This window comes from Panthera tigris, chromosome A2 (genome assembly GCF_018350195.1).
Source record: "Panthera tigris isolate Pti1 chromosome A2, P.tigris_Pti1_mat1.1, whole genome shotgun sequence".
In the NCBI taxonomy this organism is placed as follows: Eukaryota; Metazoa; Chordata; class Mammalia; order Carnivora; family Felidae; genus Panthera; species Panthera tigris.
In genome coordinates this window covers 107377468-107404522 of record NC_056661.1, presented here as the reverse complement: position 1 = coordinate 107404522, position 27055 = coordinate 107377468, and the positions used below count along the sequence as shown (strand labels likewise).

Here is a 27055-nt window from a genome sequence, read left to right as displayed (position 1 = left end):
TATCAATGGTCATTCAGAAAAGCTCTGAAACAGCATGGAATCCTGGGTAATGTGTGCTGTCATACATAAGAGTGATTCAAGTTCTTGGCAGTAATTCCTCACTGCAAATGAAAATGCAATCATCTAGGCACTAACCATAATGCATTTCAGTATTACCACAGTTTTGTAAAATTTCTTATCTAATACAAAGCCCTCTTACCACACTGGCCCACTGAATTTGGTTTTTGGGATTACTGGCTGAACTTTCCAAACAATGTTTTGTTATGGAAAGGGAAATGGAAGGACAGGAAACAGTCTTAAACTCTGTAGGACTAAGTAGAGGTTGGAGAATGATTGTAGAGCTAAGGTGAGCAAATAGTCTTTAAGGAGGAAGAAGGCATGCAAACGTATTTCTGAAGGGAAATGGGGGAATGTGCTAATTTTGAAAACCTACTGAAGAGTAGAACTGAGGATTTCAGTGGGTGGTTGGGTTGAGTGTGTGGGGAGGAAGGAAGGAAGGGGAAGAAACCTGGAATAATAATAAAAATTAATTGGGGGATGGCAAGAAGAGGCCTGAGATCAGGGTGAATAACCAAGCAATGTGTGTAGGAGGATGGTGACCAAATATCCTTCCCAAGCAAGGATGAGGAAATAGGAGTGACATAGATTAGCATTATGTTTAAGGCACGAAATTTTAAATGCAGCATTATTTTTGTTAGGTACATTAACCATGCGTAAACAGTGAAACTATAAAGAATGTTAATTCATTAAAACAATTTGAAAGGAACAAATAAACTAGAAAAAATTATTTATTTTGTGTGTGATAACCTTTGTCTTTGAAAATAATATGTCAGTGCCTGACATCATTTCCTTGTGTATAAAGCAAGAGGATACTCCCAAATTGAACATGACTAGGAATAAAATATGGTCATGTAGTAATCTTTGTATTTTATTTCAAAATAGTAGTTTTCTCCCTAAAATAAACCCATTGGCAATCTTCCTCATTTTCTATGCAGCAAATGGGTAATGCAGAAAGCATTTATATTGTATTGTTTAATTTCAGGAGCCTTCTAATATCACACTGTCCTGTACAGATGTGTTTGTTTGGGAAATCTGCAAATTCGCTTAATCTTTAAAAGCCCATTATAACAGGAAGCAAAGAACCAACAAAATATTACCAAATATAAAACTTCTAAAAATATGTTGATGTTAAGTGCTCCAGTTAAGGAAGAGCAATAAAGTAAAATAATATATTAAATACACAGAATCGAGGCTGTGTAAAGTATGCTTCCCATTAGAAAATTTTGAACCAAATCCAGTGGAAGCAGGCATTAAAAAAAAAAATCTAAAAACCTTCTGGAAAAACACTCACCACCTTCAGGCTATGAAGTCTAATCATAAGTTCAAAGATCTTTGACTTGTGATGGAAAGCTCATAGGAAAAAAAAATAAATTAGTAGTTGAAAGTGTCAACCTTCAGTATGGTAGTCAAATTTTAAATTTTTGTGATAATAATGTAAAATATTAAATGGAATTTTAGAAATCTAGAAGTACACAGGAGTAAGAAAAACTTTTAATATCAAATTTCTTGAGACTCTTCGGTTACTGAACCAACGTTAGTTAATTAGTCAAGTTTATTTAACTGAGAAGTTTGAACAGTTCTAAAATCCTAATGTTGTCCTAAAATATAATAAGGAAAATACCCTCTTTTCCTACTTAATGTGTTACTTTCCTTTCACTACTTGCAGTTAAATAATAAAATAAAAACACATTCCACATTTGTTGATATGTTAAATGCTATGAGTTTTGAAGAAACAATATATACTTTTTGTTTTTACATATACTTAAATTATTTCTTTAGTAACCCAAATTGCTGCTAGGTTTTTTGCTGTCATTTTCTTGTTGTTATTTGTTTGGTTTGCATCCATGTAGAATTTTCTCACATTAAAGTTACGGAAGGAGTTTATTCTCAAAAACTTGATTTTGATCTCTATTCCTGTACAAAAGAACAGGAGGATATTTGAGTCTATTGTGTTATTTATATTTCATTCCCTTTTCCTCTGGGATCATTAGAAATTCATTGCTAATTATTGTCAACTTACAGAAAAACAAGAGTAACACAGTAATTTCTATAGAATGCCTTGACATCTTTTTTTTTTTTCCATGAAATTTATTGTCAAATTGGTTTCCATACAACACCCAGTGCTCATCCCAAAAGGTGCCCTCCTCAATACCCATCACCCACCCTCCCCTCCCTCCCACCCCCCATCAACCCTCAGTTTGTTCTCAGTTTTTAACAGTCTCTTATGCTTTGGCTCTCTCCCACTCTAACCTCTTTTTTTTTTTTTTTTCCTTCCCCTCCCCCATGGGTTTCTGTTACGTTTCTCAGGATCCACATAAGAGTGAAACCATATGGTATCTGTCTTTCTCTGTATGGCTTATTTCACTTAGCATCACACTCTCCAGTTCCATCCACGTTGCTACAAAAGGCCATATTTCATTCTTTCTCATTGCCATGTAGTATTCCATTGTGTATATAAACCACAATTTCTTTATCCATTCATCAGTTGATGGACATTTAGGCTCTTTCCATAATTTGGCTATTGTGGAGAGTGCTGCTATAAACATTGGGGTACAAGTGCCCCTATGGAATGCCTTGACATCTTAAGAAGGAAATGTAAAAAGACAAAATGAAATTCATCTCAAATTTAAAGTAGCTTCTGGCATGCTTAGTCTCCAATACAAAAGGATGCATTATTTTTTCCTTGAATTTCCTATGAGTTATGCTAAACATGTAAGAAATCGGGTGAAGATTTTTAAGGGAACATTAAAATCATTACAGTGTAAATGATTACTATTTAGTAAGAGTAAGAATGAGTGTTCCAGAGTGCTGGTAGTAGATTTTATCTCATCTTGGGTGATAGTTGCAAGAGTGTATGTGTTTGTAAGAAATATGTTGAGTTGTGTACTTAAAGTTTACATACATTATTCTTCAAAAAAAGTTAATGAGTAATGCCACCTATATGATTTGTTAGTGAATAGCTTGAAGTCAGAATGATACAAAAGGTAACCCAATTTAGAAAATAAGAACCAAGAAATTATCACTTGTAACTATAAGCATAAACATGTGACATTACACAGATTTTATCTGTATCAGTTTCCACAACCATGGATGGCGGAAAAACAAGAAACCAGTTATTAATTTTATTGCCCCTCTTCTCCAAATCCTTCTTTGGTATCGTTTGTGTTACCAGAGGTAGACCCTACAGATATTTGCAAGCTTACTTGGTATTAGACTTTGTCAGTTTAAAAGATTGGACGGATACTCCAGGGCCAGAATAGAAGGGGCTTTGCTTCCAGTTTTCAGAGTGCTCTTTTCCATGAGGTACTTAGCAGATGGGTGCCCAGGGAACCTGGTAGTAACCATGGTTTAGCTGTAGCCTATACCTTTTGGTAAGATCCTCTGTCTTCCAAAGGACCACATCAGAGGATTGCCTGTAACACACACCCTCTGGGGGCTGTGTGCTCTAGGAAGTTCCTCTGTTCCCACCAGAGCTCCTGAAGTAGCCATAGCTTCTCCAAAGATGTCTGACTCAGACTTGTTGGAGGATGGGAGGGGGTTTTCTAAATTCATACATGCCTGCATTTTTTACTCTCCCTCAGGTGCTTAGGCAATAGTTTTGTTCCCTAGTTGCTACTTCTGTACCACTGAACTACTCCTCGTTTACCATTTAGTAGCTAACTGCTTTTTTATTAGTTAATAGTTCTTTACATTAGTTTTTTCTTACTCAAATTACTGGTGTGTTTTTTCCTCCTGATTAGACTCTGACTGATAAAGCCAGCTTCCCTACATAGTATATAAGGTTGTAAATTGAAGCTTATCCTGACTCTACCTTTAATATTCTATGCTGTGGCACTGATTACACATTTAGGCTATAATACAGTTTAGTTCATTTCTGAAATAAAGAAGTTCATCTGTAAAATTGTTATAATAAGACTTTATACAATCCCCTCAAACTCCAACTCTTTTACTCAACAAGTAAATTAGTTCACTGTCTATTTATCTCTTTCTGTAGTTAAAAAGGGTGGGTGATCATGATTTTTGTGTAATTATTTAGTCATTCCTACAATTTTATTATGATTAAGTGGGCCTCTCTATATGACTTATTAAATTTCACTTGTTTTCATTCTTTTCTGACTTCTAACAGGGGTTGAATTTAGACCATTTTAATTTCCATCACTGTTTAAATAAAAATAAGCAAGTGTTCATTGCTTAGAAATTATTTTATTTTGTGGTAGTACCAAGTTTGTGGTCTCTATTGAAGAATAAGTGACCTCAATTTGGCTACATTTGTGTTTCTTTTTTTAAAAAGACCAGAATAGAGGTGGCAGGATAGCTCAGTCAGTTAAGCATCCAACTTTGATTCAGATCATGATCTCACGGTTCGTGAGTTCAAGCCCTGTATTGGGCTCTTTGCTGACAGGCTGGAGCCTGGAGCCTGCTTGGGATTCTGTGTCTCCCTCTATCTCTGCCCATTCCCCGCTTACACTCTGTCTCTCAAAAATGAATAAACATTAAAATTTTGTTTTAAATAATAAAAATAAAAATACCAGAATATACCTACTTTTGGTAGCTCTTTGCTGTATGTTTCACTATATTTTTTTAAAATTTTTTTATTTTTTAAAATTTACATCCAAATTAGTTAGCATATAGTGCAACAATGATTTCAGGAGTAGATTCCTTAGTGCCCCTTACCCATTTATCCCTTCCCCCCCCTCCCACAACCCCTCTAGTAACCTTCAGTTGGTTCTCCATATTTATGAGTCTCTTCTGTTTTGTCCCCCTCCCTGTTTTTCTATTAGTTTTGTTTCCCTTCCCTTATGTTCATCTGTTTTGTCTCTTAAAGTCCTCATATGAGTGAAGTCATATGATATTTGTCTTTCTGTGACTAATTTCACTTAGCATAATACCTTCCAGTTCCATCCACGTAGTTGCAAATGGCAAGATATCATTCTTTTTGATTGCCGAGTAATACTCCATTGTATGTATATATACCACATCTTCTTTATCCATTCATCCCTCGATGGACATTTGGGCTCTTTCCATTACTTTAGCTATTGTGGATAGTGCTGCTATAAACATGGGGGTGCATGTGTCCCTTCAAAACAGCACACCTGTATCCCATGGATAAATGCCTAGTAGTGCAATTGCTGGGTTGTAGGGTAGTTCCCTTTTTAGTTTTTTGAGAAACCTCCATACTGTTTTCCAGAGTGGCTGCACCAGCTTGCATTCCCACCAACAATGCAAAAGAGATCCTCTTTCTCTGCATCCTGTTGTTGCCTGAGTTGTTCATGTTAGCCATTCTGACAGGTGTGAGGTGATATCTCATTGTAGTTTTGATTTGTATTTCCCGGATGATGAGTGATGTTGAGCTTTTTTTCATGTGTCAGTTGGCTATCTGGATGTCTTCTTTGGAGAAGTGTCTATTCGTGTATTTTGCCCATTTCTTCTCTGGGTTATTTGTTTCTTGGGTGTTGAGTTTGATAAGTTCTTTTTAGATTTTGGATACTAATCCTTCATCTGATATTTTGTTTGCCAATATCTTCTCCCATTCTGTTTGTTGCCTTTTAGTTTTGCTGCTTGTTTCCTTTGCTGTGCAGAAGAGTTTTATTTTGATGAGGTCCCAATAGTTCATTTTTACTTTTGTTTCCCTTGCCTCCTGAGATGTGTTGAGTAAGAAGTTGCTGTGGCCAAGATCAAAGAGGTTTTTGCCTGTTTTCTCCTCGAGGATTTTGATGGCTTCCTGTCTTACACTGAGGTCTTTCATCCATTTTGAGTTTATTCTTGTGTATGGTGTAAGAAAGTGGTCCAGGTTCATTCTTTTGCATGTCGCTCTCCAGTTTTCCCAGCACCACTTGCTGAAGAGACTGTCTTTATTCCATTGGATATACTTTTCTGCTTTTTCAAAGATTAGTTGGCCATATGTTTGTGGGTCCATTTCTGGGTTTTCTATTCTGTTCCATTGATCCATTCTTGAGCCATATGTTTCACTATATTTTTATAATATACTGTGATTTTATTCTCATTGGATCAGTGAGGGTGAAGTCCAGCCTGTTTTTGCCTAAGTTGCAGCCCTTCCTCTCACCTCTTTCTGTCATTTCTTCCTTTCTCTCAATCCTTGGAGTAGTGATCATTCAGAACATCAGTGAAGGGAGTTTTGCCAGTTTCTCAGTATTACTTTCTACTAAAAAAACATGTCATCTGTATCAACCGTTTTCCTCTGAGTTCATTTTAATGACAGAAGCAACACTACGTCTGATGGTAAACACTTGTCCATAGGAGTACTTAAAATGAACTGAAAGATTACCATTATTGCCCCTCAGAAAAACCCATCTGAGGGAACTTTCCTCTTAGAAAGAGCTTATTTTTATCATGGGTAGTTGTGGTCATGCTCAAGGCTACAAGTTGAATTTCGTTTAGTGTAGTTAGATTCAAGATGTAGGTATTATATGAAAAGCACAACTGAAACAAATATTTGAGCCATCATCCAGGTGTTGAAAGTATGGATGCACTGAGATATCAAACAGGCAAATCATATGCTTGATGATAAAGGGTAAGAGTTTCAGGAATCTCCATCAGCCTATTTTTGAATGTTGATACTAAAGTGTGGAAATATTTCCAGGAAATATTTCCAGGAATAGTTGGGAGCATTTGAGGATGGCTCTGGTAATATTTTCCAGGGATTAAAAAAGCTGTGAAATGAGCAATCAAAATGAAACTGGAAGGCAAAGAAGGATTAAAGATTAATTTATGAGCCTTAGTCAGCTTGTGACTGCTTAAGACATGTGCCTTATTTTTCCTTTAGTGCTAGGACTTAGTACACTTGCCTGTCACATAACAGACAGAGCACTGGAATTTGTTTCAAGAAATCTAGTTGTATAACTATTTGTGCAACTATTTACCACACACATAACCTTAGGATTAACCTCTCTGAAATAGATTTTATTGGCATTATTAATCTCTAAGTTTTGTGGAGTTTGAATTAAAAATGCTTTAAAAGTGCATGAACCAAGTGAAAATGAATGAGTGAATTAATTAATTAATTAATATGCCAACACTAAGAACGCATGATGGAGGCTTATGTGAAGATTTAGGGGTGATTAAAATGGGCAGAAAAGAGACAAACTTAAGTTAGGGTAACCTTTAGGATTGAACTGAAATGATACTCCGTTTAATATGATGTGGGAAAAGCATATTTTTTCCCAAGTAATTTTGTTCAAAAGGAGAATTTGGAGAAGTCTTTTACCAAATGCATATGATACATTAGCAAACAAAACATTTGATCCCAGCCATTCTAGACCATAAGAAGCCAAATCAACTGCAATTCTATCCTCTTTCATTTATTAAACAATTGTAATTGTGACTGAATTTATTGTTACCATATGAAAATAGCACTATGAAAAAAATTATGAAGAGAAAAAACTAAGTGAAGATGTCTGGAAATATTATCAACTAACTTAGAGACTTTTTTTTACCATTATAAACTATTTGTACATTAATTTTTTCAATAAATATTTAATGATCACCTATTCTGTATTAACCCTATACCAGGTACCAGAGATAGTGTTGTTAATAACAGATCTGGTCACTGATTGTTCATTCTACTATGGATGATAGGTATTAATAATTACTTAATAATTATAATAGGTGAAGTACAATGATGATTATAGCACAAACACAGAAAATGACAAAAGAAATTGTCCTCGTTGTTACTTACTCTTAAATTTGCACATTTCTGAATGCACTGATCAATTTTTCTCAAAGCAGCGTGCATTAAAAAAATGAGATTCTGTTTAAAATGCATAATCCTCATGATGATGATAGTAATAGTATTAATAGCAATACCAATCATTAAAAGTCAACTATTATTGAAAGCCATTAGAGAATGTTTAAAAAGCATAGATTGTGGAATCAGGTTGCCTGAGTTCAATTCCTAGTATTTCCACTTATTAACTGAGATTTGGAGCAGGTTAATCTGTTCTAATTTCTTCATCTCTTAAATGTGAATAATACTATACACATGATAGGGTTTTTTTTTTATGTTTATTTAGTTTTGAGAGAAAGAGACAGAGCATAGGAGTGGAAGAGGGCAGAGAGAGGGAGACACAGAAACTGAAGCAGGCTCCAGGCTCTGAGCTGTCAGCAAAGAGCCTGATGCAGGCTCAAACTCATGAGCTGCAAGATCATGACCTGAGCCAAAGTGGGAAGCTTAATCAACTGAACCACCTAGGTGCTCCCATGATAGGATTTTATAAAGTTTAAATGGGGAAAATGACTTGTACATTGTTAATGTTAAGTGTTACTATTATTATTGATTAATCTTTATTACATTGCTAGGTACTTGACTAGGTGCTTTACATTATAAAGCAGCATATTATATTGTTCAATTCCCAGAACAGCCCTATGAAGTAGGCATTCAGTTGTTCATCAGATATTAGATGAGAACCTATATTCTAGTAATTTCTAGTTTCTAGGAATATAGTAGTGAACAAATAAATGCCACTGTCTTTATGAAGTTTGCATGTTAATAGGGAAGGAAATCCAGATGTAAAACATATGTAATACAATGCCAGGTAGTGAGGAGTGCTGTGGGATAGAGGGTGATGAATACAGGAATCAAGTAAGACATCTCTTGGGATTCATAGAGGTGATAGGTGGCATTTTAGTAGAAATTTAAATGAGCCGAAGAAGGCATCCTTGGGATATCTGAGGAAAGAGCTTTCTACACAAAAAACCTGTTAATGCAAAGTACCTAAGGAGGGAATCAGCTAGGCATACTTGAGGAATAGTAAGAAACCATCTGTGGAGAATACCGTTAGGGAACTGGAAGAAAGAGAATGAGGATGACAGGATTCTGGTCATACAGGATCCTCTAGACTGGCAATAATAAAACTGATAAATTAAACCTTAGCAACACTCCCCAGTTTACCCTGCAGCCTATTTATTATGGGTGTAACATGAAGCCAGGAAGATTTTTAGGAGAGGAGTGACATTTATTTATTATTTAACAAATACTCATTGAATACCTACTGTATGCTTTAACTTTTATTGGCATATATAGTACTCAAAATCCAAAACATTTTTATGAAAGTTACTAATATAATATCAGGATGTGATATGTGCAGTAAAATTAATAAAGCAGTTTTGGAAAAATAGAAAAGTACCAGATAGGTTTGGGCATCACAATTTTACATAGAATTCCCCAGAATATTTGTCTGATAATGTGACTTTTAAGCCCAGACCTAAGGCTTTTTAAGAGAATGAGTCATATGCTTCTGGGGAAAAGGAATACCAGGCAGAGAGGATATAGTAAGTTCAAAGGCTCTGAGACAGAGGATACATGGCACATTTGAGGAAATGCAAGGAGGATCATTCTGGCTGGAGCTACAAGGGGAAAGGATTAAAGTTGCACTAGATGAGGGGTATCATAAATGTGAGGCAGTTTGGGCATACCGTGCAAGAACTCAAACTATTATAAGAACGTTGACTTTAAAATAAAGACTGTAACAAGAGACAAAGGACACTGTATAATCATAAAGTAAAGAATCCAACAATTTAACAACTGTAAATATTTATGCACCCAACATGTGAAAGCACCCCAAAACATAAAGCATCTAATAACAAATGTAAAGGAAATAATCGATAGTAATATGATAATAATAGGGGACTTTAACACACCACTTACATAAGTGGATAGATTATCCAAACAGAAAATCAACAAGGAAACAGTGGCTTTGAATGACACATTAGACCAGATGGATCTAACAGATACAGTCAGGCCATTCCATCCTAAAACAGCAGAATACACATTCTTTTTAAGCATGCTTGGAACATTCTTCAGAATAGGTCACATGTTAGGCTACAAAACAAGTCTCAACAAGTTCAAAAAAATTGAAGTCATACCATAAATCTTTTCCAACCACAATGTTATGAAACTAGAAATCAACCACAAGAAAAAGTCTGGAAAAAACACAAATACATGAGGTTCAATAACATGCTACTAAACAATGAATGGATCAACCAAGAAATCAAAGAGCAAATAAAAAACTACATGGAGACAATTGAAAATGAAAACGCAATGGTGCAAAATCTTTTGCATGCAGCAGAGACTATTCTAAGAAGTTTACAGCAATACGGGCCTCCCTCAAGAAGCAAAAAATCCTCAGATAAACAACCTAACCTTACACCTAAAGGAGCTAGAAAAAGAACAAACAAAACTCAAATACAGTAGAAGGAAGGAAATAAATAATAAATGTTAGAACAGAAATAAACAAAATAGAAAACAAAACAAAAATACCCAGAACAATGGAACAGATCACTGGAACCAGGAACTCATTCTTTGAAAAGATCAACAAAATTGATAAACATTTAGCCGGACTCAAAGAGAGAGAGAGAGAGAGAGAGAGAGAGAGAGAGAGAGAGAGGAAACTCAAATAAACAAGACCAGAGATGAAGGAGAAAAAATAAAAACCAACCCCACAGAAATACAAAGGATTATAAGAGAATATTATGAAAAATTATATGCCAACAAGTTGGACAACCTAAAAGAAATAGATAAATTCCTAGAAACATATAAACTCCCAAAACTGAATAAGGAAGAAATTGAAAATTTGAACAAACCCATTAGCAGCAATAACATGGAATCAATAATCAAAAAACTCCCAAAAAACAAATATCCAGGACCAGATGGCTTCACAGGTGAATTAGACCAAACATATAAAGAAGAGTTAATACCTATTCTCCTCAAACTATTTCAAAAAATAGAAGAGGAAGGGAAGCTTCCAAATTCATACTGGGAGACCAGTATCGCCTTGATACAAAACTCAGATAAAGACAATACAAAAAAAGAGTACTACAGGCCAATATCTCTACTGAACATATGTGCAAAAATCCTCAACAAAATATTAGCAAACAAATCCACTAATATATTAAAATATCATTCACCATGACAAAGTGGGATTTATTCCTGGGATTGCAAGGTGGTTCTACATGCACAAATCAATGAACATGATATATCACATCAACAAGAGAAAGGATAAAAAACATGATCATTTCAATAGACTGAGAAAAAACATTTGATAAAGTACAACACCTATTCATGATAAAAGTCCTCAAAGTAGGTTTAGTCCCTCTAAACTAGGTTTAGAGGGAACGTATCTCAGCAGAATAAAGGCCATATATGAAAAATCTACAGCTAATAGCCTACCTAGTGGTGAAAAACTGATAGCTTTTCCTCTAAGGTTAGGAAAAAGACAAGGACATCCACTGTCACCACTTTTATTCAACATAGTACTAGAAGTCCTAGCCACAGCCATCAGACAAGAAAGAGAAATAAAAGGCATCCAAATTATATGGAAGAGGTAAACCTTTCACTAGTTTCAGATGACTTGATACTATATATAGAAAACCATAAAGACTCCACTAAAAAAAAAATAGAACTGATAAATGAATTTAGGGAAGTTGCAGGATACCAAATAAATATATGGAAATCCTTTTCATTTCTATACACTAATAATAAAGTGGCAGAAAGAAAAATTAAGAAAACAATCACATTAATAATTGTACCAAAAATAATTTAAAAACTAGGAGTAAATATAACCAAGGAGGTGAAAGACCTGGACTCTGATTTTTCTGCTTCAAGTAGTAAGAAAAACCAACAGAAAATTTCCTCACAACTCTAAAGGCTAGAAGTCTGAGTTCAAGAGGTAAGCAGGGTTGGTTTATTCTGAGGCCTCTCTTTTTGGTTTATAGGTGGCTATCTTGTGGACCCTGTGTTTTTGTATCATCTGCCCTTGGTAGGTGTTTGTGTACTAATCTCCTTTATAAAGATATCAGTCATACTGGGTGAGGACCCACCCTAATAATCTCCTTTGAACTTAATTACCTCTTTAAAAACTCTATCTTTGGGGCACCTGGGTGGCTTAGTACGTTAAGCTTTGGGATTCTGGATTTCAGCTCAGGTCATGGTCTCATGGTTGTGAGATCTAGCCCTGAGTTGGGCTCCATGTTGGGCGTGGGACCTGCTTAAGATTCTCTTTCTCCCTATTCCTCTGCCCTCCCCCTGCCCCCTCCTCCTCCCCCCCCCACCCCATCTCTCAAAATAACAAAAAACCCTAAGCTTCAAAAGTAGTCACATTCTGACGTACTGGGGTTAGGAGTTCAACATATAAATTTTGGGAGGACACAATTCAGTCCACTAATAATAAACTAGCTGAGTGAGAAAACAATAATGCTCTCATTTCATGAATATACAGAGAGCAGCTTCATTGGCTTGAGGAAGAGGCAGTGTTTACTCAGGGGAAAAAAGGACACATTTAGAGTTAAAGACACCTGATTCTAATCCACTTAATTTTCCTCGTTTGTGAAATGGGAATAATAATCTCTTCATTTTGATGTGGTGATCAAGCTTGAATAAACAATTAATTGTGATACATCATAGAGCCACACTACATACTAAAAATCTTACACTAATTTTGAAGATCGTATTTAAAGTACTCTAGATATTTTTACTGTTTTGCTAAAACTTTCTAAAATATTACAATATATTTTCCATGTTTTTAGAAATTATAAATTATGTACAGAAGTCAAAATAGTTTAAAATGTATGATTTTTGGAGTTTGATTAATTTCCTAAGTTATTTTTCTACTATTTGTTCAAAACCAAATGGGTTTCTCATTTTAACCTCACTTTGTAACAAAAGTTTTTGTTATGCAGTTTTTGGAATTTTTAATTTTTTTATTCTGAAGGTACAAAGAGAGAGACTGCTATAAGAATTGATGAAACATTCATATAAAAATTAATAATTTATCTTTCTTATTCCAAAACATTTGTAAGAAAAAAATATTGTAGGAAAAAGCACAGAGGAGCAAAAGATGGAAAATGAAATGTGCACCTAAACCCATCCCCCAGAGATAGCTTCTATAAGTACAGTGTAATGGAAGGGAACCTGGAATCGAATTGCCAGGGTTAAGACCCTAGTTTACCATTTTCTGCATAATATTGAACAAGTTATGCCTCCTCTTTGTTTTTCCTTATTTGAAGTATTCAAATAGCAAAAGCATAATCCACGTTAGATCATTATGAAGTATAAATGAATTATGATTGAGAAAACAGTACAGAGCCTGACACATAATAAGTAAAAAAGAAAAAGAAAAACATTAACTGTTATATTGTCTGGTCTCTTTGTTTATATAATGTATTATATGCAATCTAACAATATGAAAATTATTATGTTTTCCTTAAATGATAATTTATATACATTAGTTGTTAGAATAATTACCTTTGTCAAAATGCAGTATTAAATTTTCTTATCCTTATACAAACATTTTTTTCTCATTGTTACTTGGAGATAGCAATAGAACTTCATAAAGGATCTTGTAAAGATTTACTATACAGCTATATCATTGGGCATATGTACAAGTGTATTATATGATATAAACTACAGCTAGAGAGCTCTGATTATATGAAACATACCTTGTGGATTTCTATTTATTACATTTTAATGAAATTGTCTTTATGCTTAATAAGATACATACATAGGAAAAAAGAAGATCTTAGGTCTCAACACAGATATATAGACAAGGGAAAACACTGAAAGACTGTGTTTTAGGCATGCAATCATTTAAACAAGATATTAATGATCTTTTTAAAGATTTGTCAACTATAATAAATAAAATTAAAATGAGCTTTTCTTTTAAAATTGTTTCCTTTTTTTTAACGTTTATTTTTGACAGAGAGAGACAGAGCATGCATGGAGGAGGGGCAGAGAGAGAGGGAGACAGAGAAACTGAAGCAGGCTCCAGGCTCTGAGCTGTCAGCACAGAGCCTGACCCAGCGCTTGAACCCACAGACCACAAGTTCATGACCTGAGCCAAAGTTGGACACTTAACCGACTGAGCCACCCAGGCGCCCCTAAAATTGTTTCTTTATCTGTCACCTTGGATGGCTCAGTCGGTTAAGGGTCCAACTTCAGCTCAAGTCATGATCTCGCAGTTCACAAGTTTGAGCCCCGTGTCGGGCTCTGTGCTGACAGCTCAGAGCCTAGAGCCTGCTTCAGATTCTGTGTCTCCCTCTCTATCTGCCCCTCCCTGTTCATGCTCTGTCTTCCTCTTTCTCTCAAAAGATGAATAAACATTAAAAAATGTTTCTTTATCAATTAAAACTTGAATACATATAATTTGAATTTGTTTTTGGTAGGTCAGGCTTATCCACATTCCTTTTTCCTTCAAACTTCAGTTTTCTTATATTACACTTTTTGAAAAGAGTGAAATTTTTGGAAGAAACAAAATTCATTAGGACTTGTACATTTTGTCTACATTTTAAAGTTTCTTTTGTTGCTCTCTGAGCTTAAATATTGATTTGTCAATATGTTTTCCAACTTAGAGATTGCAATCTCTTTTCCAGCAACTAGAAAGTAAAATGTGAAAAAAAATCACTAAAACAGATTTGTTCTGTATTCTTTCACACTAGTAGGTAATTTGACCATCCTTTTTCTTAAATTTTGAGGGCTCATACTTCGTAGAATGCTTTACAAAATGTAATTTTGTGTCATAGGTATTTTTAAATCATGTGTATTTTTTTGTCTCTCCAAATTCACAAATCTTGATAATACAAAAAGACCCACAACTGTATATTTTCACAATAGGTTGTGCAGTATTATTATTTATTTATTTATTTATTTATTTATTTTTTAATATATGAAATTTATTGTCAAATTGGTTTCCATACAACACCCAGTGCTCATCCCAAAAGGTACCCTCCTCAATACCCATCACCCACCCTCCCCTCCCTCCCACCCCCCATCAACCCTCAGTTTGTTCTCAGTTTTTAAGTCTCTTATGCTTTGGCTCTCTCCCACTCTAACCTCTTTCTTTTTTTTTTTTCATTCCCCTCCCCCATGGGTTTCTGTTAAGTTTCTCAGGATCCACATAAGAGTGAAACCATATGGTATCTGTCTTTCTCTGTATGGCTTATTTCACTTAGCATCACACTCTCCAGTTCCATCCACGTTGCTACAAAAGGCCATATTTCATTCTTTCTCATTGCCACGTAGTATTCCATTGTGTATATAAACCACAATTTCTTTATCCATTCATCAGTTGATGGACATTTAGGCTCTTTCCATAATTTGGCTATTGTTGAGAGTGCTGCTATAAACATTGGGGTACAAGTGCCCCTATGCATCAGTACTCCTGTATCCCTTGGGTAAATTCCTAGCAGTGCTAGTGCTGGGTCATAGGGTAGGTCTATTTTTAATTTTCTGAGGAACCTCCACACTGCTTTCCAGAGCGGCTGCACCAATTTGCATTCCCACCAACAGTGCAAGAGGGTTCCCGTTTCTCCACATCCTCTCCAGCATCTATAGTCTCCTGATTTGTTCATTTTGGCCACTCTGACTGGCGTGAAGTGATATCTGAGTGTGGTTTTGATTTGTATTTCCCTGATAAGGAGCGACGTTGAACATCTTTTCATGTGCCTGTTGGCCATCCGGATGTCTTCTTTAGGGTGTCTATTCATGTTTTCTGCCCATTTCTTCACTGGGTTATTTGTTTTTCGGGTGTGGAGTTTGGTGAGCTCTTTATAGATTTTGGATACTAGCCCTTTGTCTGATATGTCATTTGCAAATATCTTTTCCCATTCCGTTGGTTGCCTTTTAGTTTTGTTGGTTGTTTCCTTTGCTGTGCAGAAGCTTTTTATCTTCATAAGGTCCCAGTAATTCACTTTTGCTTTTAATTCCCTTGCCTTTGGGGATGTGTCGAGTAAGAGATTGCTACGGCTGAGGTCAGAGAGGTCTTTTCCTGCTTTCTCCTCGAAGGTTTTGATGGTTTCCTGTCTCACATTCAGGTCCTTTATCCATTTTGAGCTTATTTTTGTGAATGGTGTGAGAAAGTGGTCTAGTTTCAACCTTCTGCATGTTGCTGTCCAGTTCTCCCAGCACCATTTGTTAAAGAGACTGTCTTTTTTCCATTGGATGTTCTTTCCTGCTTTGTCAAAGATGAGTTGGCCATACGTTTGTGGGTCTAGTTCTGGGGTTTCTATTCTATTCCATTGGTCTATGTGTCTGTTTTTTTGCCAATACCATGCTGTCTTGATGATGACAGCTTTGTAGTAGAGGCTAAAGTCTGGGATTGTGATGCCTCCTGCTTTGGTCTTCTTCTTCAAAATTACTTTGGCTATTCGGGGCCTTCTGTGGTTCCATATGAATTTTAGGATTGCTTGTTCTAGTTTCGAGAAGAATGCTGGTGCAATTTTGATTGGGATTGCATTGAATGTGTAGATAGCTTTGGGTAGTATTGACATTTTGACAGTATTTATTCTTCCAGTCCATGAGCAGGGAATGTCTTTCCATTTCTTTATATCTTCTTCAATTACCTTCATAAGCTTTCTATAGTTTTCAGCATACAGATCTTTTACATCTTTGGTTAGATTTATTCCTAGGTATTTTATGCTTCTTGGTGCAATTGTGAATGGGATCAGTTTCTTTATTTGTCTTTCTGTTGCTTCATTGTTAGTGTATAAGAATGCAACTGATTTCTGTACATTGATTTTGTATCCTGCAACTTTGCTGAATTCATGTATCAGTTCTAGCAGACTTTTGGTGGAGTCTATCGGATTTTCCATGTATAATATCATGTCATCTGCAAAAAGCGAAAGCTTGACTTCATCTTTGCCGATTTTGATGTCTCTGATTTCCTTTTGGTGTCTGATTGCTGATGCTAGAACTTCCAGCACTATGTTAAACAACAGCGGTGAGAGTGGGCATCCCTGTTGTGTTCCTGATCTCAGGGAAAAAGCTCTCAGTTTTTCCCCGTTGAGGATGATGTTAGCTGTGGGCTTTTCATAAATGGCTTTTATGATCTTTAAGTATGTTCCTTCTATCCCGACTTTCTCAAGGGTTTTTATTAAGAAAGGGTGCTGGATTTTGTCAAAGGCCTTTTCTGCATCGATTGACAGAATCATATGGTTCTTCTCTTTTTTTTTTGTTAATGTGATGTATCACGTTGATTGACTTGCGAATGTTGAACCAGCCCTGCATCCCAGGAATGAATTCCACTTGATCATGGTGAATAATTCTTTTTATATGCTGTTGAATTCTATTTGCTAGTATCTTATTGAGAATTTTTGCATCCATATTCATCAGGGATATTGGCCTGTAGTTCTCTTTTTTTACTTGGTCTCCGTCTGGTTTAGGAATCAAAGTAATACTGGCTTCATAGAATGAGTCTGGAAGTTTTCCTTCCCTTTCTATTTCTTGGAATAGCTTGAGAAGGATAGGTATTATCTCTGCTTTAAACGTCTGGTAGAACTCCCCTGGGAAGCTATCTGGTCCTGGACTCTTATTTGTTGGGAGATTTTTGATAACCGATTCAATTTCTTCGCTGGTTATGCGTCTGTTCAAGCTTTCTGTTTCCTTCTGATTGAGTTTTGGAAGCATGTGGGTGTTTAGGAATTTGTCCATTTCTTCCAGGTTGTCCAATTTGTTGGCATATAAGTTTTCATAGTATTCCCTGATAATTGTTTGTATCTCTGAGGGATTGGTTGTAATCATTCCATTTTCATTCATGATTTTATCTATTTGGGTCATCTCCCTTTTCTTTTTGAGAAGCCTGGCTAGAGGTTTGTCAATTTTGTTTATTTTTTCAAAAAACCAACTCTTGGTTTCGTTGATCTGCTCTACAGTTTTTTTTTAGATTCTATATTGTTTATTTCTCCTCTGATCTTTATGATTTCTCTTCTTCTGCTGGGTTTAGGCTGCCTTTGCTGTTCTGCTTCTATTTCCTTTAGGTGTGCTGTTAGATTTTGTATTTGGGATTTTTCTAGTTTCTTGAGATAGACCTGGATTGCAATGTATTTTCCTCTCAGGACTGCCTTTGCTGCATCCCAAAGCATTTGGATTGTTGTATTTTGATTTTCGTTTGTTTCCATATATTTTTAAATTTCTTCTCTAATTGCCTGGTTGACCCACTCATTCGTTAGTCGGGTGTTCTTTAACCTCCATGCTTTTGGAGGTTTTCCAGACTTTTTCCTGTGGTTGATTTCAAGCTTCATAGCATTGTGGTCTGAAAGTATGCATGGTATAATTTCAATTCTTGTAACCTTATGAAGGGCTGTTTTGTGACCCAGTATGTGATCTATCTTGGAGAATGTTCCATGTGCACTCGAGAAGAAAGTATATTCTGTTGCTTTGGGATGCAGAGTTCTAAATATATCTGTCAAGTCCATCTGATCCAATGTATCATTCAGGGCCCTTGTTTCTTTATTGACCGTGTGTCTAGATGATCTATCCATTTCTGTAAGTGGGGTGTTAAAGTCCCCTGCAATGACCACATTCTTATCAATAAGGTTGCTTATGTTTATGAGTAACTGTTTTATATATTTGGGGGCTCCGGTATTCGGCGCATATACATTTATAATTGTTAGCTCTTCCTGATGGATAGACCCTGTAATTCTTATATAATACCCTTCTTCATCTCTTGTTACAGCCTTTAATTTAAAGTCTAGTTTGTCTGATATAAGTATGGCTACTCCAGCTTTCTTTTGGCTTCCAGTAGCATGATAAATAGTTCTCCATCCCCTCACTCTCAATCTAAAGGTGTCCTCAGATCTAAAATGAGTCCCTTGTAGACAGCAAATAGATGGGTCTTGTTTTTTTATCCATTCTGATACCCTATGTCTTTTGGTTGGCGCATTTAATCCATTTACATTCAATGTTATTATAGAAAGATACAGGTTTAGAGTCATTGTGAAGTCTGTATGTTTTATGCTTGTAGTGATGTCTCTGGTACTTTGTCTCACAGGATCCCTCTTAGGATCTCTTGTAGGGCTGGTTTAGTGGTGACAAATTCCTTCAGTTTTTGTTTGTTTGGGAAGACCTTTATCTCTCCTTCTATTCTAAATGACAGACTTGCTGGATAAAGGATTCTCGGCTGCATATTTTTTCTGTTTAGCACACTGAAGATATCGTGCCAAGCCTTTCTGGCCTGCCAAGTTTCAAAAGAGAGATCAGCCACGAGTCTTATAGGTCTCCCTTTATATGTGAGGGCACGTTTATCCCTTGCTGCTTTCAGAATTTTCTCTTTATCCTTGTATTTTGCCAGTTTCACTATGATATGTTGTGCAGAAGATCGATTCAAGTTACGTCTGAAGGGAGTTCTCTGTGCCTCTTGGATTTCAATGCCTTTTTTCTTCCCCAGTTCAGGGAAGTTCTCAGCTATAATTTCTTCAAGTACCCCTTCAGCACCTTTCCCCCTCTCTTCCTCCTCTGGGATACCAATTATGCGTAGATTATTTCTTTTTAGTGTATCACTTAGTTCTCTAATTTTCCCCTCATACTCCTGGATTTTTTTATCTCTCTTTCTCTCAGCTTCCTCTTTTTCCATAACTTTATCTTCTAGTTCACCTATTCTCTCCTCTGCCTCTTCAATCCGAGCTGTCGTCGTTTCCATTTTGTTTTGCATTTCGTTTAAAGCGCTTTTCAGCTCCTCGTGACTGTTCCTTAGTCCCTTGATCTCTGTAGCAAGAGATTCTCTGCTGTCCTCTATACTGTTTTCAAGCCCAGCGATTAATTTTATGACTATTATTCTAAATTCACTTTCTGTTATATTATTTAAATCCTTTTTGATCAGTTCATTAGCTGTTGTTATTTCCTGGAGATTCTTCTGAGGGGAATTCTTCCGTTTGGTCATTTTGGATAGTCCCTGGAGTGGTGAGGACCTGCAGGGCACTTCCCCTGTGCTGTGGTGTATAACTGGAGTTGGTGGGCGGGGCCGCAGTCCGACCTGATGTCTGCCCCCAGCCCACTGCTGGGGCCACAGTCAGACTGGTGTGTGCCTTCTCTTCCCCTCTCCTAGGGGCGGGATTCACTGTGGGGTGGCGTGGCCAGTCTGGGCTACTTGCACAGTGCCAGGCTTGTGGTGCTGGGGATCTGGCGTATTAGCTGGGGTGGGTAGGCAAGGTGCACGGGGGCAGGAGGGGCAGGCTTAGCTCGCTTCTCCTTAGGTGATCTACTTCAGGAGGGGCCCTGTGGCAGCGGGAGGAAGTCAGATCCGCTGCCGGAGGTTTGGCTCCACAGAAGCACAGAGTTGGGTGTTTGCCTGGAGGAGCGAGCAAGTTCCCTGGCAGGAACTGGTTCCCTTTGGGATTTTGGCTGGGCGATGGGTGAGGGAGATGGTGCTGGCGAGCGCCTTTGTTCCCCACCAAACTGAGCTCTGTCATCCCGGGGCTCAGCAGGTCTCCCTCCCTTTGTCCTCCAGCCTTCCCGCTTTCTGAGCAGAGCTGTTAACTTATGACCTCCCAAACGCTAAGTCGCTCTTGCTGTCCGAAGACACTCCGTCCGGCCCCTGGGCTTTTGCCAGCCAGACTTGGGGGCTCTGCTTGGCCGGCAGGCTGCCCCTCCGCCCCGGCTCCCTCCCACCAGTCCATGTAGCGTGCACCGCCTCGCCGCCCTTCCTACCCTCTTCCGTGGGCCTCTCGTCTGCGCTTGGCTCCAGAGACTCTGTTCTGCTAATCCTCTGGCGGTTTTCTGGGTTATTTAGGCAGGTGTAGGTGGAATCTAAGTGATCAGCAGGACGTGTGGTGAGCCCAGTGTCCTCCTACGCCGCCATCTTCCCTCTCCTCAGTATTATTTTTTAAAACATGTTCATTGCTTGCTCTGTGCTTTGGAAGTATTTGAAGCATCAAAGAGGATACGTGCTCTAATGTGAAGTGCTTATACTGTGAGTGAAACAAATAGATGAGCCCCAGAAAAACACCAGCTATACAAGTGTCAGTTCAGTCAGTACTTATTTCATAAGTACTAGATTTCATTAGCAGTGATTTCTGTGTTTTTAGAAATATAGGAAGATATGTAATTATGCACAATTTTGATGGGCTGTACCACAGTGATAGTATTGCTTAGGGAAAAAAAACTGATTCTAAGTAAGGACATAGTGACCTGCACATAAAACATAAAGCTAAATGAATAGAAAGTAGAAAACAAAGAATGTAAATGAGTTTGAATAGAAAATATTTCAGTGGAGGCAGTCATATATAAATCATATCTATAGCCAAGATCTGTACTTAAAATTTTGCTAAAATGGAATATGGCATACAGCCTCACTGCGCCCCCTGCCTGCCACAACCTTGTGTCGGATTCAGTATACTTCTCTCTTTAAAAACAAAGGAATAGTGCAACTAATCATCTAAATAACACTAGATAATAATTAACTAGGCATATTAAGTTACCATAATAGCTTGGGTTTTTGACAAATATTAGTGGAAAACTGGGATATGAAAAGGAGATACATAATTTCCAATGTCAAGAAAAGAGATTGATTAATATTTTGAGAATGGAGGTAAATAAGAATATTTCAATGTAATGAAATACATAACCACAACATAACAGGAACTCAGTGGAGTAGCAGTAGATATTACTTGGATATTAACATTAATCACCATCTTTTCAGTGATCCTGAACACATACTTCACTGTATAACACATCAAAAATTTCAACAGGAAGAACTAGCAAATATCATTCTGAAGGGTTTTGTTAAAAGTTTGTGAGGGGCGCCTGGGTGGCTCAGTCGGTTAAGCGGCCGACTTCAGCTCAGGTCACGATCTCACGGTTCGTGAGTTCGAGCCCCCCGTCGGGCTCTGGGCTGATGGCTCAGAGCCTGGAGCCTGCTTCCGATGCTGTGTCTCCCTCTCTCTCTGCCCCTCCCCCATTCATGCTCTGTCTCTCTCTGTCTCAAAAATAAATAAACATTAAAAAAAACATCAAAAAAAAAAGTTTGTGGGTAAAGGATGAGTACTAAATGTTACTAAAATTTAAATGAAATGTAATTTGACTAAAATTTAAATGTAAGGAGGTTGTTTTATAGGTGACAAGAAGTCTTCTTGCCACTTCCTTTTTTTTTTTTTTTAAGTCTACTTTATTTTGAGAGAGAGAGTGAGAGAGAGCACAAGCTGGGGAGGGGCAGAGAGAGGGAGAGAGAGAATCCCAGCAGGCTCCAGGCTGTCAGTGCAGAGCCTAAAGCCAGGCTGGATCTCACGAACCATGACATCATGACCAGAGCTGAAATCAAGAGCTGGTTGTTTAACCAACCGAGCAACCTAGGAGCCCCTGCCATTTTCAAATCCTACAGGACTCCAGATTCTTCACTGGAATTAGATCTAGTAAAATATTTATGAACATACTGAGGCCAAAGAAGTACAACAACTTTTTGTCCTAGGAGGCAATGAAAACCTCTCATTTTATGAAATAATGTTAACAGTGAATAACATTTACTGAGTTCTCTCAGTGTTCCTCTTACATATTTTTATTTAATTAAAAAAAATAGGAGATGATTTTGATCACAACGCTTTCACTAAAGGGGAAACTAAAACAAAGAGTGTCCAGTTATCGGAGTTAATGTGTCAGAACATGAATATTTTGACCTGAGGCCATTGATCTCAGAGTCTGTGGGCTTTGTCATTTCTTTAGCCACTTAATAAAATTAAAATTTTTCATTAAATACAACATATACTAATATCAAAATATATCAAATCTACCTCTTTTAGATTGTGTTGACATATATAAGTCCTCAAATATATTGATAGGAAGGCAAATTTAAATTTTGTGACTTGGTTGTTGAGGTGTCAAAAATTTTACTGAAAATAAGGATTAAGCTGTATTAGGATAAGATAGAGCGGGGCTCGCCTTTTCTCTCCCCATGCAGTGTTATATTCATATTGCAGTCCTCCAGCCTAGACAGTGTTTGTGAGCTGATTGACTTATGCTATGATGCTTTTTGTCACTGTATATCAGAATCACCTTGGAAGCTTTAAAAAAATTAATACCTAGATTATAAACAGAACCTCTTACATCAGAATCTCTAGGAGTGGGGCCTGGGCTTAGTTGTACTTTTTGTTGTTGATGTTGTTTTCAGCCATCCAGTCATTTTATTTTTATTTTTATTTATTTATTTTTATTTTAGAGAGGGGGAGAGGGAGAGAGGGAGAGAGAGAGTATGCTCCTCTCAGCACGGAGAGTGTACTCCACGCTCAGCACGGAGCCCGGCAGGGGGCTAGATCCCATGACCCTGGGATCACAACCTGAGCCAAGATCAAGAGTCAGAGGCCCAACTGAATGAGACACCCAGGTACCCCAACTCAGTCATTTTAATGGGTAGCCCCAATTCTCATTGAAGATATGAGAGGGAACAGGAAACATGCTAGCCCTTGTGAAGATGAATTGACAATAATATGTATTTAAATATTACTAAATAGAATTGTATACATGTATAGTTGAATAATTACCATGTATGTTGAAATGTAATTCTACCCCCAGATACTTCACCATGAATCATCCATTATAAGAAAATTTTAAAAAATAACATTATTATCACTAAGAAATTAAACAATAAATCCATCACATTGTCTAATATTCAATCAGTTCATTTTTAATCCCCCAATTATGCCAGAATATTTTTAATGAAATTTTTATGAAATCAAATCAATATTTACCAAATAGTTTTAGTGTCTTTTTATGTGCCTTTTAAGTTGCAACTGTCACCCTATTTTTTAATGCCATTTATATCTGAATTGTCTAGGCCAGTTGTATTGTAAATTGATCTACATTCTAGATTTATCTATTTTCTCCCAGAATTGCTTACCTATACTGTCTGACCTCTCAGCTATCTGCAAATTGAATGTTATATTTAGACTCCAGATCAATTAGACTCAGGATAAATATTTTTGGCAAGAATAGATTAGGATCTGCATAAGGCAGGTGGCTACACCATTAAGTATGATAATGAAAGATTGTGTGCGCTTTTGCCAAAACCCTTAAAGGAACATTTTCCCCTTAATAAGAAATCCATATATAAATAAATTTATATATGTATATATTTATATGTAAATATCGATATAGAAATCTATAAATAAATCATATCTACATAAATAATAAAGAGATTTCTATATATATCACATATGTGTGCATTCCTGTGAAATAAACACACAACAAATTTCTAGAAAAAAAATTGCATATCCAAACTGATTCAGTAACATAAGGAAAATACAAATTTTCCTGTTGACCATTAAGAATTCATTCAGTTGTCAAAAATTAGCAGTTTTTGTATGTAATTTACAGTTAATCTATCTATACTTGGGCACAAGTCTGTTCTATCCTCACCAAATCTTTCATATTATGATTATAGCTTCCAGTTTTGAAAATTGCCAGAATTACTATTACTATTATGGGGGTTGCAAAATGATGATTTAAAAAATTGTCCTCTTTTTTTTGCAACCATTAGCTGGCAATTTTCTTGTCTTATATGTGGACAGACCTAGCATATATAGTACATATGATTTCATATCGATATCTCAAATTCAATTTTAATATTTTAGCATTTTGCTTTTAACTTTCATATTTGTATCAATATTCTTTTATACTGAAAATCTTGACTTGTAATAATACTAATGCGTTTACTTATTTGCTTTGTTGTATAGTAGACAGTAAATGTTTTATAATAAAAATATCAAACTAAAAATCCACCGGTAGAAGTTTAAGATTTGTTTTCAGTTTTGTTTTTTCTTTAAAGTATATTCTATTATGAATGTAATCAGAGACCTATTCAAAAATTACTTAAAATAATCATTTTCAATGGTTATGGTAACAATTTGGTATATAGTTAATTTTTTCCTTTTATGTTCAGTTGTTTATATTTACTTTTATTTTCATGGTTAGATACATAAAACAATTCAAAAGCATAAGACTGTACACTCAGAAATATTCCCATCCCTCTTACTTATTGAGATCACACTATATAGTTAACCATTTTTATAACTTGTCTTTATTCTTCCTGTGCGTTTTAGTAAAACGCCCATTCCCCACCCATCCCCCCCCATGCACATAAACATACACAAACATAAATAAACATTTAAAACATTTATAAGTACTTTAAAATATAAAATAATCAGGTACATGCATACAGTTATACAGTTATAGACATAATTAAGTATAACTCATACATAACAGTACACATACACACCATTAAATTTCTTAATCACAAATGTCACATGTATTTTATTGCTCTTTTGTTAATAGATGTATTAAATTCTTTTTTTTTAAATTTTTTTTAACGTTTATTTATTTTTGAGACAGAGAGACACAGAGCATGAACGAGGGAGGATCAGAGAGAGAGGGAGACACAGAATCTGAAACAGGCTCCAGGCTCTGAGCCATCAGCACAGAGCCTGACGCGGGGCTTGAACTCACGAACTGTGAGATCATGACCTGAGCCGAAGTCAGATGCTTAACCGACTGAGCCACCCAGGCGCCCCTAGATGTATTAAATTCTTGCACTGTGATTATAACATTTTAAATTATTCTTGTGATTCTGTCGATTGAGGCTGAGCGATTTGGTGTACACACATTCAGAATCATTATTTATCCGGGATGACTTGAAAATTTTAACATTATGAAGTATGAGATCCTTATCTTTTTGAAAGTACAGATATTCCTCTTTGGTGCTCAAGCTCCTTTTCTATATTCAAATTGTATTTACTTTGTCAAAAAAAAAAGACATTTGCTTAATAATTGTGTGGTGGCTATTTTTTCATATGAAGACTTTGTTCTTTATTCTATGGAAGCAAATGTTAATGGAGCAAATGCCTGTTATCCTCCCATGCTCCTTTCTCCAGAGCCAGAAGGAATTCAGACTGCTTATTTTTATACTTACTGGTATCTTGGGGAAAAAGGTAAAGAGGAGTTTATAAAACCTGGACAAAAGAAGGATGTAACTTTTTCAGTTCTCCCAAGGGCTGAATCTTGGCTGAAATAACTGACAGTTTTTGGACATACAGAAGGAAATGATGAGTTGGGCTAAATGTCCAGATGTGTGCTCAACAGATGTATAAAGTTACATTTGAAAAGGCAAGGAATGCAATACCTATATCTTTAGAGAGGAAGTTGTAAATAGTAAACATATAACTCAGCTATCAACTGTAGTCTGATTTTTAAAGATTTTCAGAGTAACAAATACTTTTTCATCTCTTTAAAGATTTATTTAGCAGTGCTTAAAAAAGTCCTTATATATATAAACTCAGTTTTAAAAGATCATAAATTGAATTAAAGCAAATGGAGACTTAGAATACAATTCTTGCTTTATCATCTTTAATATATGGTTGAAAATTTTTGATGAATTTATTTTTACCATAAAATGTAAATAAGCTTTTTAAAAAAATCTTTACTCATCTCTGCCTGGGAATTTCTTGTTACTTCTTAGTATTAAACATCTTTATAAACACCTTGCAAATATTCTATTGCTGCAGGCTAAGGAAGACTGTGGAAGAAAAATAGCACAATTACTCCATGTTATTTAAATCCCAAAACAGTGCCATTTTTTTGTGGTTTATTTCTCAATTCTCTTAAGAACCAAGATGAATAATGTCTTAAAATATCAAGCAAGAAAAGTGGAGTATTTTCTACATGAGAGAGCTATTGTAGCACTACACTGGAATGTTCCAGTATAGGGCAGATACTGCCCCCACTCAAATATTCATTCATATACATCAAAATATTCTTTTATGTTCTACATGGCTACCATGCCTTGCATGCTTTTTAGAAGCCAAAACATACATCCATGGGAATGACAAGAAAGCACATTCTAATTTGGGAATTTGAAAGGCCTCTGGGACTTAAAGTTGACACTTCTTTGGCTGAGCTCCAACATGCAACTTAACTGGGGAGAAGAAAGAAACCATTTGGGTTCTGTGTTTCCCTAGATCTCATGTAATTCTGGAGGAAAAAAAAATGATGTCCAAGGTAAAAGTATGATAACTTGCTCAGATAAAAAGATATTAATTCAAAATGAATTAAGTAGGCAATCTTTAATAATGAGAAAGTTGTTGGTGGAAATTCACTGAAGAGTTAGACTAGTTGGACCATTAGTTGGCTACCTTGCTGTAGTCTCAGGATCCTCAGCCTACAGAAGGTGACTCTTCATACTGGAAGAGAAACTCAACAGAATTTCCTCTTCATCCTTTGAAAATGCAGCCA

General features: G+C 36.2%; 1 protein-coding gene across 1 annotated transcript in view; it reads left to right on the top strand.

The window, feature by feature from the left end:
• The window catches only part of AGMO (alkylglycerol monooxygenase), a 192058-nt gene that overhangs the window by 13747 nt on the left and 151256 nt on the right, over positions 1 to 27055 (top strand). The window lies entirely within an intron of this gene.